Source organism: Andrographis paniculata, unplaced genomic scaffold (genome assembly GCF_009805555.1).
Source record: "Andrographis paniculata isolate CXL003 unplaced genomic scaffold, ASM980555v1 Contig54END, whole genome shotgun sequence".
In the NCBI taxonomy this organism is placed as follows: domain Eukaryota; kingdom Viridiplantae; phylum Streptophyta; class Magnoliopsida; order Lamiales; family Acanthaceae; genus Andrographis; species Andrographis paniculata.
In genome coordinates this window covers 673,525-686,730 of record NW_026137589.1, presented here as the reverse complement: position 1 = coordinate 686,730, position 13,206 = coordinate 673,525, and the positions used below count along the sequence as shown (strand labels likewise).

The 13,206-nt window shown below is 33.2% G+C and overlaps 1 long non-coding RNA gene across 2 annotated transcripts; it reads left to right on the top strand.

Moving 5' to 3' along the window:
- The first annotated feature begins 1,184 nt into the window (after window positions 1-1,184).
- LOC127255431 (uncharacterized) lies at window positions 1,185-12,877 on the top strand. Of its 2 annotated transcripts, XR_007839628.1 has the most exons (14): window positions 1,185-1,282; window positions 1,447-1,510; window positions 2,357-2,417; window positions 3,637-3,723; window positions 6,309-6,445; window positions 6,632-6,698; window positions 6,758-6,884; window positions 6,965-7,261; window positions 7,335-7,424; window positions 7,521-7,926; window positions 8,072-8,128; window positions 8,205-8,287; window positions 8,629-8,659; window positions 12,749-12,877. It is a non-coding gene; the product is annotated as an uncharacterized LOC127255431 (long non-coding RNA). The 2 variants fall into 2 exon arrangements; XR_007839627.1 differs by lacking the exon at window positions 12,749-12,877 and having other exon boundaries at window positions 8,629-8,750.
- The last annotated feature ends 329 nt before the right edge of the window (window positions 12,878-13,206 follow it).

Below are 13,206 nucleotides of genomic sequence, written 5' to 3'. Positions count from 1 at the left end.
ATTCTCATTTCCTTCTCATCCCTAGTTATGTTTGCTCTTGTTCTAATCATTTAATGTTCACTACATATGGTTTTTTTTTTCTTTATCAATGTATTAATTTCCCTCATAATTTATAATTGAAATTAGCTTGGACATTATTTGTCTGCACATCCATTGCTAAATGTTTGATTTAAATTTGTTTCAGCTTCTACTTACAATGGTTGTATGTATTGAAATTAGCTTTTGAATATGTTGAAAATAATTGTTGTTTTACTAAATTATATTTGATCAAAATGTGTATTGCATGCTTATGAGAGATATCCAATTAGCTTGGTGTATTTATTTTCTTTAATAACCATTCTTGCTTATCAATATTTTTGAAATTCTTTCTAAAAATTTGTATTTTCTCCAAAACATAAGTGCGACATGAGTACCGTTACGCAGTTATGACCTTTCATACTTAGGATGCAAGCTACCCAAGTCAGCTATATTTTATTCCCCAGTTTGAGAAAGGACAAAGATGACTGGTTGGCTATTATCGGGTGAAACCTCGAGGTTGGATTGAAATGGTAGATGGAAAATGTTCACTCAGCCGGAAGCTGTTTGTTCCGTATGGTCTTGTTGGGGAGCATATATGCACTACAAAAATAAAGTAATTTAGCTACGGATATTAGCGAGGGATCTCACATCCCTTGCCAGTAGTGACGGTTTGCGATGAATTGTTGCGATGGAATAATCTCTGGCAAACTTTCATCATGTTATATATTGAAATGAAATTGGTTAGGTAACTAGCACCTGAAAATCCTTTACTGATTTAAAGATGATTATTGTAAAAAAAAAATATTAGGAGGGAGTTAAATTCCTAGCCAACTATTATTTACAAAAAAGAAAAATAAACATTAAATTTATTTAACTTAATAATTTTATTATTTAAACATATAAAAAAATTAATTTATAAAATATAATGCATTTTTATTTTTCTATATATATCAATTTTTATTTTTATTCATATTAATATCAATCTCTATTTTTATTCATATTAATATTATGTTTTTTTTTCATAAAATAATAATAATGTATAATATTGTCAATTAAAATTAATTTACTAGAAATAATAATTTTCTTTTACCCTACTCTTCCTCTTTTCGTCCTCCTTCACCGCCTCTAATTTTTCCTCTTCTCCTCCTCCTTCACTGGCGCCAACACAAGTTTTGCTTACCGACGTATTTGTTGTGGCGAAATTGTTCCAGCAGAGGAGATGTGTAGAAGGTGTTTCACATTTCTACGCATTGGAGTTTGCTTGGTAAGTTTTTCATCGCTCAAAATAGTATCCACTGCACGTGGTCTTCTTCATCCTTTCTTCTCCTTGTCAATTGGCTTCTCTGCTACTTCTTCTCTTTAATAATGGATTGTATGATGTGGTTCTAATGGATTGTATAATGTGGTTATGATGGTTGATGCTGCTAGGTGGTAGAGCTGACCTACCAAATGGTACCAATTGGTAGCTCTCTTTGTTTTCTTTAATTTTCAGGTAATGTACAATTTACTTTTCACTTGAGATTAATGTCCAATATGTATTTGATTGAGAATATGATAAATTGTGCATCCATTGTATTAGTTGCATATAGGTAAATTTTTTAATAAAATCTATTAGGAATATGTTCTTATTGATGTTGATACAAGATCCTTTTCGATTGTGTAATTTTTCCCATATTTTCCTCAATATCAGTTTTGTGTGTTGAGTTCAATTTCATATGATCAATACTCATGATCTTTGGTCACTAATAGCAATTATCATTCGGTTGTTTCTCAACTGCATGGTGTTTTGGTGTTATGGTGAATGGTCATATTTAATAAATCAATGATATGTTTTGAGTCTACAAGTTCACTAGTTTGTTGTGAGATTATGTTGGTGGAAATGGAGTTATTTTTTAGGATAATTTGGTTCGGATCAATGAAGGATCAATTGTGTATGTGATTTTGTTGTCAAGTGATTGAGGCTCATGAATGATTTTTTTTTTGGAGCCCATAATTTACAAACACCATTTATTCACTCAGTTTTTGTTTTGGTTGCTGTCACATTTATCTTACTATTTTTGTTACGGAAGGGTTTGGTTACTAATGTTCTTATATTTGTGTTGTGACGATGCATATGAATGCAGTCATTTGTAAGTCAGTCAGTCGGTCAGAATATATATGTGTGTGAGAGATTTAGTTGAACTTATGTATTAAAATTCATTTAGCCAGGGTTGTGCCTGTGGATATGGTGAGTGAGCGAGTGGCTATTTAGTCTCTCCTTTTAATCAATCTAATATCTATGCTAAGACAAACCACATACATACATGACGCCTAACATGTTAAATTTGATGCTTCTAAGGTGGTTAGGAAAGAAGGTGTTGAGTAAATCGATCTTCTGATAATCACTAAAGCTTCAACAGGTAGGAAGATCCCGGCTCTTTAGTGCAGATGATTTTACATTGGGAATATTCTATTGTTGTTTTGTTGCGCTGCTTTATATAAGTTTTTTTGTTAGATATTAATGCAATTTTTTTTGATAAATTTTCTTTTCTGTTTTTCTAATTCTAGTACATCTTGCGAAATTGAAATAAATATATATTTTTTTTATTGTGTATTTGATGCAATTATTGATATTATTATTTATAATGCAAATTAAGTTTCATGATCCTAACATGACTTTGAGTGAGACCCACACCACATAAGTCTTTCTTCCTATAATGCATTATCCTATAAATAAGGTTGTAATTATACAACAAACTAGTAGTATTATATACACATGTGTGGGTGTATTTGTGTGAAGACCTTCATCTTTCAATGTTTTCATTATAATATTGAGTGTTTGTGGGGAAGCTCATAAAAAATCCCATCTAAAAAACTACTTGCATTAGTTTAATGGATAGTGGAAGGTTGAGAAATGATTGAGAACTCAAGGGGATAATACATATACCTTTGCTTCAAATTCGTGTCTTGTTTATGTATATATTATTAGTTATAATGAAAATTAAGTTTATAATGATGAATAACATATATTTATTATTTATGTGTTGCTGTAGGATTTGCTTTATAACTGCAATTGTCTAATAATATATATATACATATATATATATATATATTCAAACAAAATCACTACAAAGGAAAGGGCATGACATACACTTTATACGAGCAGAGGATGTACAATTGTACATTGCCAACTGTCATCAAAACTTTGCTGCATAATATGCTATTCTTTACCTGCTTACACATTTGATCCATGCCTATATAAATTGAGGTTAACTACTGAAAGCTATGGTACATTATGCATGTCTTTGTGGGGGAGTTTTGCACGACTTTTTTCCTGATTTTTATCATATCAATGTTCTCATTATTGTATCAATGAATTGGTCTAGGAAAGAATATATCAATTAGTATAACATTTGCTCATTATTATTAGTCTTACATGTGTCTCTTTTCACGTGTTTTTCACGTGGTCTTTCTCTTTCTTGGTCACTCAATGTTTATTTGCTTGTTTTCATATAATTTGAACATTGTATGTGTTGGATTGTGCGTGCCTCCTTTATGAATGCAAGGAGGCTTTTACCAAAGTTTTATGATTTCCATTTTTTATGTATTTAATGTTTGCCAGTATCAATGCAATGGCAGATCTATTATATATTGGATTAACTTGTGATTTCCGGTGAACTTCAAGAATCCAGAAAGGAAACTGTTGCACGCCTAATAGTTGCACAGGTATGATTTGCTCTATAAAATCCGTCTTGTGATTGATTAATAACCATTAAGAACAGAGAGTATGCTATCATTACTTTTTGGAAAATTTCATAGATATATGAAAGAAAGTATATACAAGAAACTGTTGTGTATACGATAGATTATTCTTTTGAAAACAAGCTTTATTTATTGTTTCTCAATGAAGTGATATGCAACTCAAAAGATAGAAAACATGTAAAATAGAGCAATTAATTTTTTGATATATATAATTAATTTATGCAGGTCTTATGTTAAAATATTGTTACCATGAGTAGTATCCGAAGATCTTGGATGTACAACAGAATGCGTAATGGCATTCTGAATAGGGATTCTATGGCCGGGGTAAATGATTTTCTCAATTACTATGTTACTAGCCCTAAGGTATATAAGATTAATGGGAAGATAAAGTATCCATGTAAGTGTTGTGCCAATGCCCCATTTCTTTCTGTGGAGGAGATTAAGCATCACCTATACACTAAGGGTTTCGTAAGATTGTATGAGCGATGGACATGTAATGGTGAAACACATGATGGTAGTGGTACCTCCCATGCATCGGAGGTCCGAGAAATTGAAGCACATATTGATCCTAGAATAGGTGATTACGCACGAATGGTGATGGATGCTATAGGACCAGAGTTTGAGGTGCGTAGGGAGGAGGAGGTTCCTAATCCTGAAGATAAGAAACTATACGATCTCTTGAGCGCAACAGATAAACAATTGTGAAAAGGTTGTACCAAAGCAACTTTACTATCAACAATGGCTAGAATGCTTACTATTAAGGCGGATTTTAATCTACCTGAGAAATGGTTTGATGTGCAGTGTCAGTTGATGCATGACATCATGCCAGAGGATAATTCTTTCGTCAAGAACTTTTATGAAACCAAGAAATTGATTGAGGGTTCGGGTCTTCCAGTAGAAAAGATAGACTGTTGTCAGTTGGGCTGTATGTTGTATTGGAGAGAAGACGCCGAACTAAACAGTTGCAGGTTTTGCAATAAAGCTCGATACAAGGAAAAAATGGAAAAAAGGTACATGCTCGGTATATGTTCTACTTTCCGCTCACACCGAGGTTAAAACGCTTATATGTGTCCTCTCAGATAGCTTCATTCATGCGATGGCATGCGGACCATCGACATACCAATGAGGATGATATGTGTCATCCGTGTGACTTAAAGGCATGGAAACATTTGGATGCAAAATATTCATCATTTGCATCGGAGGTTAGAAATGTGAGATTAGGTCTTTGCACTGATGAATTTCAGCCATTTGGACAATATGGGAAACAATACTCTTGTTGGCCAGTAGTTGTGACACCATACAATCTTCCGCCTAATATATGTTTAAAGGACGAGTATGTATTTTTATCGCTTGTTGTACCGGGCGGTGCAAATCCAAAACAAAAAATTGATGTATACTTACAACCTTTGATAGAAGAGTTGAACATGTTATGGAGCATTGGGGTTGAAACATTTGATGCTTCCCGTAAGGAGAACTTTATTATGAGAGCAGCCTTATTGTGGACTGTAGGTGATCTCCCCGCTTATTCGATGTTGTCTGGTTGGAGTACATTAGGAAAGACAGCATGCCCTATATGTCAGAATTAAACTGTGTCTTTTCATTTCCCTAGTGGCTGTAAGCAATCGTGGTTTGATACATATCGTAGATTTCTACCGGCCAGTCATCCATATCGATCTGACAAGAAGAAATTTAAAAAGGGGATAATTGATTCGCGACCTCCACCACGTATTAAATCTGGGGATGATCAAGTTCAGGAACTCGATTGATATGGCTTTTTAAAAGTAACAGAGATGAATGTTGATGAGACTAATAAAAGGCTATGCAAATTATGTGGGTGGCGTAAAAGAAGCATATTCTGGGACTTGCCATATTGGAAAAACGTGTTGATTCGACATAATCTAGATGTTATGCACATTGAGAAGAATGTGTTTGAAAATATATTCAATACTGTAATGGATGTGAAGGGTAAAACAAAAGACAATGCTAAAGCACGGGCAGACATGACAATTTTTTGTGATCGGAAGGAGCTTGAATTTGAGGCGGCCCGAAATTGCTATCCTCCTGCGACATACACCATAGACAAAGCGGGACAAAAAGAATTCTTACATTGGGTTGAAAAGTTAAAAATACCTGACGGATATATGTCTAATTTGCGTCGGTGTGTCAATACGACGAAGCACAAGATGTTCGGAATGAAGGGTGATACATATATTGTGCCCGTACATGAAACATACCAAGATGCAATGGTTGAGCCGTGTGCCATTGAAGGGGTTAATACTGGCAATAATTTGAATTTAGTGTCTCTTGAAGGTGTTGGGGGAATACCATTGGAGGATTCAGATCTATCTGACACCGATGAAGAGGTTTATCTTGAAACATCTGACTTTGAGACTAATTACATGGAGGAGACTAGCGATGAAGATGATGTTTCATATGAATAGGTCAATACAATGTAGATTTTTATAATTTTATTGTATTTAATAAAGTTATAATTTTTATTATAAGGTATAAATCAATGAAATAAATTTATTTTTTCTTTTGAAATGTAGATGTCTCAGGATCAATTAGATGATGAGATTGACCGACATATATCAGATGTTGTCCAAGCTTATGTTGAGGGGAGACGAGAGATGACGAGGGCAACAAATAGGACATACGGATGAGGTGCACCCGACCAATCATGGAGGTAATTTGGCAAGAGCTTGTCTTTATTCATATTAATATAAAATAGAGAATTATCATACTACTTACAATTTGTACATTTGCATCATCTTCTACAAATTCATATGGATCCATTGTAGCTTCAGTTTAGTATATAAATAATATTTATTTTATATTTTTTTATTTTATAATAATTTGATACCAATTGTAGGATCAACTCCAACGATAGCGCCTATCACTGATAACCGCATTAAGATCAATGTAGAGCCAAATGGAAGGTATATATGTCAAAATTCATATGTTTAAGTGTAAAACATTTAACATTCAATTATTGCAGTGTCCTGTGGCCTCGAGAAGCCTCAAAGGAGTTCCGGGATATCTTCCGTTCATCCATCCATCGTCAAGGCACTACTTGGATGAAAGTTCCACTAAACATCAAACAGTGGTATGCAGAGGAAATGAAGGTAAAATATTTGGTTGAATAATAAATATTACATATATATTTAATTTATATTTACTAATTCGTTATATAATGTTGTTGCAGAAGCATGTTACATGGGACTCCACTAATGAGAAGAAAGTTCTATGTGTGTACAAAAAAAAGGCCCAAAATGCATACAACCAGTGGTTGCATTGCATCCGGCATGGAAAAGACAAAAAGACCGACGAAGTTCTCAACCCGGAGGTCTTGGCTGAATGGAGAAGGGTTTGGAGCTCTAATGATGCCAAAAAGAAATCGGAGATTGCAAAGAAAAATAGGCGGTGGGGTCTTCCAGATATTAGACCTGAGGCTACGCATACATGAGGGTCTCGGTCGTCTTATGAGATGGCCAAGAAGATGGTATATAATTCTATAACATTAAAATAAATATTGATTCATAAACAATCATTTTATATTCTCAATTCTAATGCAGGGATTGAATATAACTGAAATGTATACTTGGGCCCATACGAAGAAACACAACCGGATTGAATATGTAAATCCGAAAGCATCTAAGATTGTTGTATGTTATCTATAAACTAAATATATCACAATATAATATAAATAACACATTTTATTTTCAGTTAATGTTTATTACATTAGTTGTTGATAATTCCAGGAGGATTTGGATGCCATTGTGGGGGGTCTTGACATAGCAAGGTACTACCGGGGTTGATAGGGTGTTTCTAAAATTGGTTCCATGGGATAAAAAAATCGGATATTCGGGCTCGGGTCTTTAGCGAGTACAGTGCCCATTAATCGATCGTCTTTCATGAGCGACGCGTATTCTTCGGCCAATGTAGACATTGATCAGCGCCTCCAACAAATGGAAACTAAATTCAATGATCGACTTCAGAATATTGATGATTATGTTCACCATGTGGATGATCGGGTGGAGAGTATTGAACAAATCCACCAAACCATCATCAATCAAAACCTCAGCATTATGAAGGAGCTCCGTAGGTTACGAGCATACTTCAACCGCCGTGGCCCTAACGGTGATGCAGGTGCTCCTATCACATGATGTATGTATTGGGTATATAGATATTGGTATTTTGCTTTGGTACATATATTAAATACTATTATGATTTGATTCTTGATAGATTGACCGATGATTGCACATATAGCTTATACATTTGAACTTGACTTCTCTTTTAAATTCCATCTTAGGATGTTGTGGCTGCTTGTGAGATTCTCAACAGTAATGTTGTGGAGGTGCAGTGCCAGGTAAGTATGGGTAACTTAAAGGATTGACTTTACATATCTTGAATTTGTTCAATCCAACATCCTAAATTTTTTGCAGGGGTTGGTTCCCTCGATTTCAGTGGACAACACCTCAGGTTGCTAGATGTACTGGTACCTGCATCAGAATCAGATGGCAAATAGGTATATATGTTTTCATTTCTTATATATATGTGTACTAAATTAGAGGAGCATCATACAACCACATATCAAGATTACTTGAACAAGTTTAGTGTAGGCATTTTATCATCCCTTATTAGAAGTAGTGTTATTGCTACATTGGATCATGCTGCGTATAAAGAAAAATGTAGTAAACCTCGGCTAGATGCATCTATGTTTGATTCTTGATGCAAGTGCTTTTTCTATCACATGATGTATGTATTTTGTATATTGATGCTTATATTTTATTTTGGTACACATATTAATACTATTATAATTATTTTATTGAAACAATCATTGATTACATTGTTTGATTCTTGATGCAGGCGTTGCTCTTATCGGTGATTGATGCATTAGGTATATTGATGTTTATATTTTGTTTTGGGAGATTTTAAATACTCTTATTGGTTATGGATGCATTAGATATATTGAATTTTATATTTTTGTGGGAGACATTAAATATTTTTATCGGTTATGGATGCATTAGGTATTGTAACACCCCCAGTTGGCTCATACTGGAAATGCTACCGCCACACTGCATCATGAGGTCGTCATCTCCTACTTCGGGCCCCACAATACAGTGTTAAGGCTAAAATTAACCATAAAAGTACATTATTATATAACAAAATCTGATTTATAAATATTTACAACACACACCCCTTAACAAGAGGTTTTTCCGATTAAAAATTTACATATAATACAATAGACGTAAGTTCACTCACTCAGCCCGTCTTTCTATATCCCTAGACGTCCCCTGTCTCGGATGTGTCATGCATACCTGAAACAAATATTTTCTTAAAAGCAGTCTAGAATTAAATCCATTTTAAGAACTAACGTGAAATATGTCATTTCATACCTTTTTAAAATAAAGTCTAATTCCCGTTAATCATAAAATACGTGTCATGTCATGCCAATAGTGAAATGATGCAATACAGATATCAAACTCGACAACAATGCACATCCACATATATATATCCGCCAAAGTGAGCAGCCGGAATAACCTCGGCTCCATAATAATAGGCTCACTACATCTGTCTAAGTGAGTAGCCGGAATACCCTCGGCCCCGTAATAACAGCTCACTAGACCATCATCAATAAATAGCCAGAAAATCCTCGGCTCAAGGAAGGACCTGATAAACTCATAATAATATTACGGTCATCCGGTCACTTCCATATACCCACCATACGACTCCCACAATCAATACATGGATAGCCGAACGTTGTCGCCATTAACCACAAGACGCCCCATAGTCTATGATAGCGAAGATAGGACCCTTGCTGACTAGCCCTATCCCATGTAATGTAGTAGAATCTGTGCAACTTGGAATCACCCAAGGGAAACCCGGAAACTCTACTCCTCCTCGCGCGCCCTAACGGGATCACTTTTGGAGTTTGGCATATGATCCTAAACTACCGGTAGACCTCACCAGTGGCCAGCCCAATGAGTGGAACAAAACCTAACACGAATGATTAGACCAAATACGTCTCAACTACCATGGGTCTAATCCCTGAATGACCATGCGACTAAGTCACCCAGTTGTCCGACTACTATCGTCCACTATCGCCAAAGTGTTACGGTACATCGGGGTCGAATATCCTAACCCCAGATAATGCCTTCGCCTAGCACTACCGCACACGGCGACTAGACGATAGATCCATAAATCAAATCCGATAAACCGTGCAATATGTGTGCAACATGCCAAATAAGTGAATTTACCGAAAAGGGTTGGTGAGACAGCTCACCTTTTCTCCTTTTCATAAATTCACCAATGCGATCAAATACGTATATCAAATATCATAAACCGTGAAGTCTCCCATATGCATACGCACACATATATATAAATATATACATGCACTGAAAAAATGATCCATATAATATCACATTAACATATTAATCAGAATTGCATGCAACATGCATACCTAATTTCTTAAAATTAGATTTAATTCCTTACTGCTTACCTCTTATCAACACTCCTTAGCTTTTGCAATCTCACCCAAATCTCCTCCAACGTACACTTGTCCCATTATTTACTCAAATCAGCTGAGCTATATGCTTATACATAGGAGCTACTTGCTTATTCAAAAACTAATTTCTATAGTTAGCTCGTTGGGTTTCAAACTTTTATATTTAGTAGACTACGATATTCTAGCTATAAAACTCTTATACCTCATAATATTTATATCGCCCGATTATTAAATAAAAATACTTAAAAGATATGAATAAACAGGCATGTGCAGTACACTGCCGTTTTCAATTCGGCTCGGATCGATATGAAATTCTCAGAATATAATACTAGGACTACGAATAGGCTATTAGCTAAAGAAATTCGTCGATTAAATAGCCAAATAGCCAGTTATAAATTTTTTGAAGAATTTCTAATTTAATATTCCCAATATCGAAATTCATATTAAAATCCATAATTAAATTCTAAGTATAACAAGGAATACAATACCGAAGTCGGAATCGATATCGAACGACTAAATCCTTTTCTTTCTTCTTTTCTTTTTCTCCTTTCTTCTCCTTCGTGTTTCTTCCTCTGCCTTCCTTCGCTTCGTAGGTAACTTTGCTTGTTTTTTTTACTTAATAAATATATTTGTATTATATATTATTATTATTATTATTATTATAAACATCTTTATCCTCTTTATTTATTTATTATATTATATTATTAAATTATATATTATATTTTTATATTTATCTTTATCCATATTTATCCATTTAACAGTATTTTCAATCATAATCAACATATCAAATAGGAATAAGATTTATTCCAAAATATTAATTTATTGATCCCAAAATATTATAAAAATATTTCTTTACTATAATAATATTATTTTATACACTCCAAAATCAGGGTATTACAGGTATATTGATGCTTATATTTTGTTTTCGGAGACATATTAAATACTCTTATCAGTTATGGATGCATTAGGTATATTGATGTTTATATTTTGTTTTAAGAGACATAATAAATACTCTTATCGGTTATGGATGTATTAGGTATATTCATGTTTATATTTTGTTTTGAAAGACACATTAAATACTGTTATGTTTAGTTTATTGAAACAATAATTGATTACATTGTTGAATTTTTATTCTTATGGAACATGATTGTCTATATGATTGTTAATCGTTTAGTTTTTAGAATTAAATTTAATTTGCTTGGAATTGGTTGATGTTGCTTGAATATAGTTTCTTTGGAATTGGTTGAAATAGATTAAATATAATTTGTTTTGAATTGGCTTTATTTTATTATATTTTGTTTTAAATTGGTTGATATGGTTAAATATAATTTGTTTGTAATTTATTGATTTTAGTTGAATGTGATTTGTTTGGAATAAGTTGAAATTCTTGAATATAATTTGCTTGAAATTTGTTGAAATATATTGATTTATTTTTTTTTGTTTGGAATATGTTGAAATTGACATGTATTTTGATTGAAATTGGTTTAATTTAATTTTTTAAATTTTGAATTTGTTGAAATAGGTTTAATTTAATTTATTTTGGTAATTTATTTGAAATTGGTGACATCAATTTTAAAATAATCTATTTTAAATAATTAGCTGAAATAGATTAAAGGTAATTTATTTAGAATCAAATTAATTTAATTTTTTTTTATCGAAATTATTTTACTGTAATTTGATTGTAATTGGTAGAATGAATTAATGAGGAATTTTGCAATGGATTTAAAAAGGAAATTGGTGACAGATTTAACGAGAGAATTAGCAGGGGATTTTAGCAAGGATTTACCGAGGGAATTAATGGGAATTGGCGACGGATTTATTGAGGAAATTATCAAGGAAATTAGTGAGGGATTTAGTGAGGGAATTAGTGAATGATTTAATGTGGGAATTAGAAAGGGAATTAGTGACGGATTTTAGCGAGGAAAATAGCAAAGAATTTAATCCTCTACAACCACTAAATAAATTGTAATTAATCCCTAGAAAAATTCCTCACTAAAATCCTTAGCTATAATTTTGCGATAGACAAAAAAATATCGCAAAGTGTTGCAACAAAAGGATTTGCAAAGGCTTGTTTTGCCTTAAAAATTCCTTCACAAATCAAGTTTTGTAAGGGATTTTATCTCTTAGCGAAGGGATAATTCCCTCACTAAACTCCCAAAACCGGTTTGTTTTTTGTTATAATTCAAAGTGTTTGGTATTTGGATACATTTGCACTCAATTAATTGTTGTTGTTGAATCGATACCTGTTTAAGTTGGTTGTTTAAACAAACAGATTTTACATGCATCAAATAAATTGATTATACTGCTAGTTGTTCTATAATTGTGTCGTTGTATGGATGTTGGTCCGGTGTCATCAAGATAGGACCCATGCTATAATTCTATTTATGTTGTTCTATATTTTGTTTTTTTTTTTTTACATGTGTCATCAAGATAGGCTCCATCTCGACTAAATTCTTATATACTTTTCTACTATGTTTGCAGCTTGTTCGTTGCTCGCAACTGCCGTGTACGTTCAATCCGACGCTGCATGGGGCTTGGCAGTGTGGCACGTGATTTTATGATGATTAACTTTTGTTTAGGATTGATGCTGACCTCATTTCCGTTGGTTGAACTTGCATTTTCTACTTTCTTTTGTATGTTTGTTTTTATGCTTTGTCGTATATGTTACGAGGAATTGCGAAGTAGTTATGTTCCTAGACAGAGCGTACTTAGTGCAATTGATATTTTATGTAATATTCTTATATTTCGTAATGTCGTTTGGGAGTGTTTTTCGTATCGTTTAGGTTTTTATTGAAAGAATAAGAATATTTTTTTTGTTACGAAATTGTGGTCGTTACAAATACCGTTACAAAACGTTTTAATGTTTTAAATAATTTTCTGACAATAAGCTATTGTAACAAAAATTATATCGTAACAAATGTTGTTACAAATGGATGAAC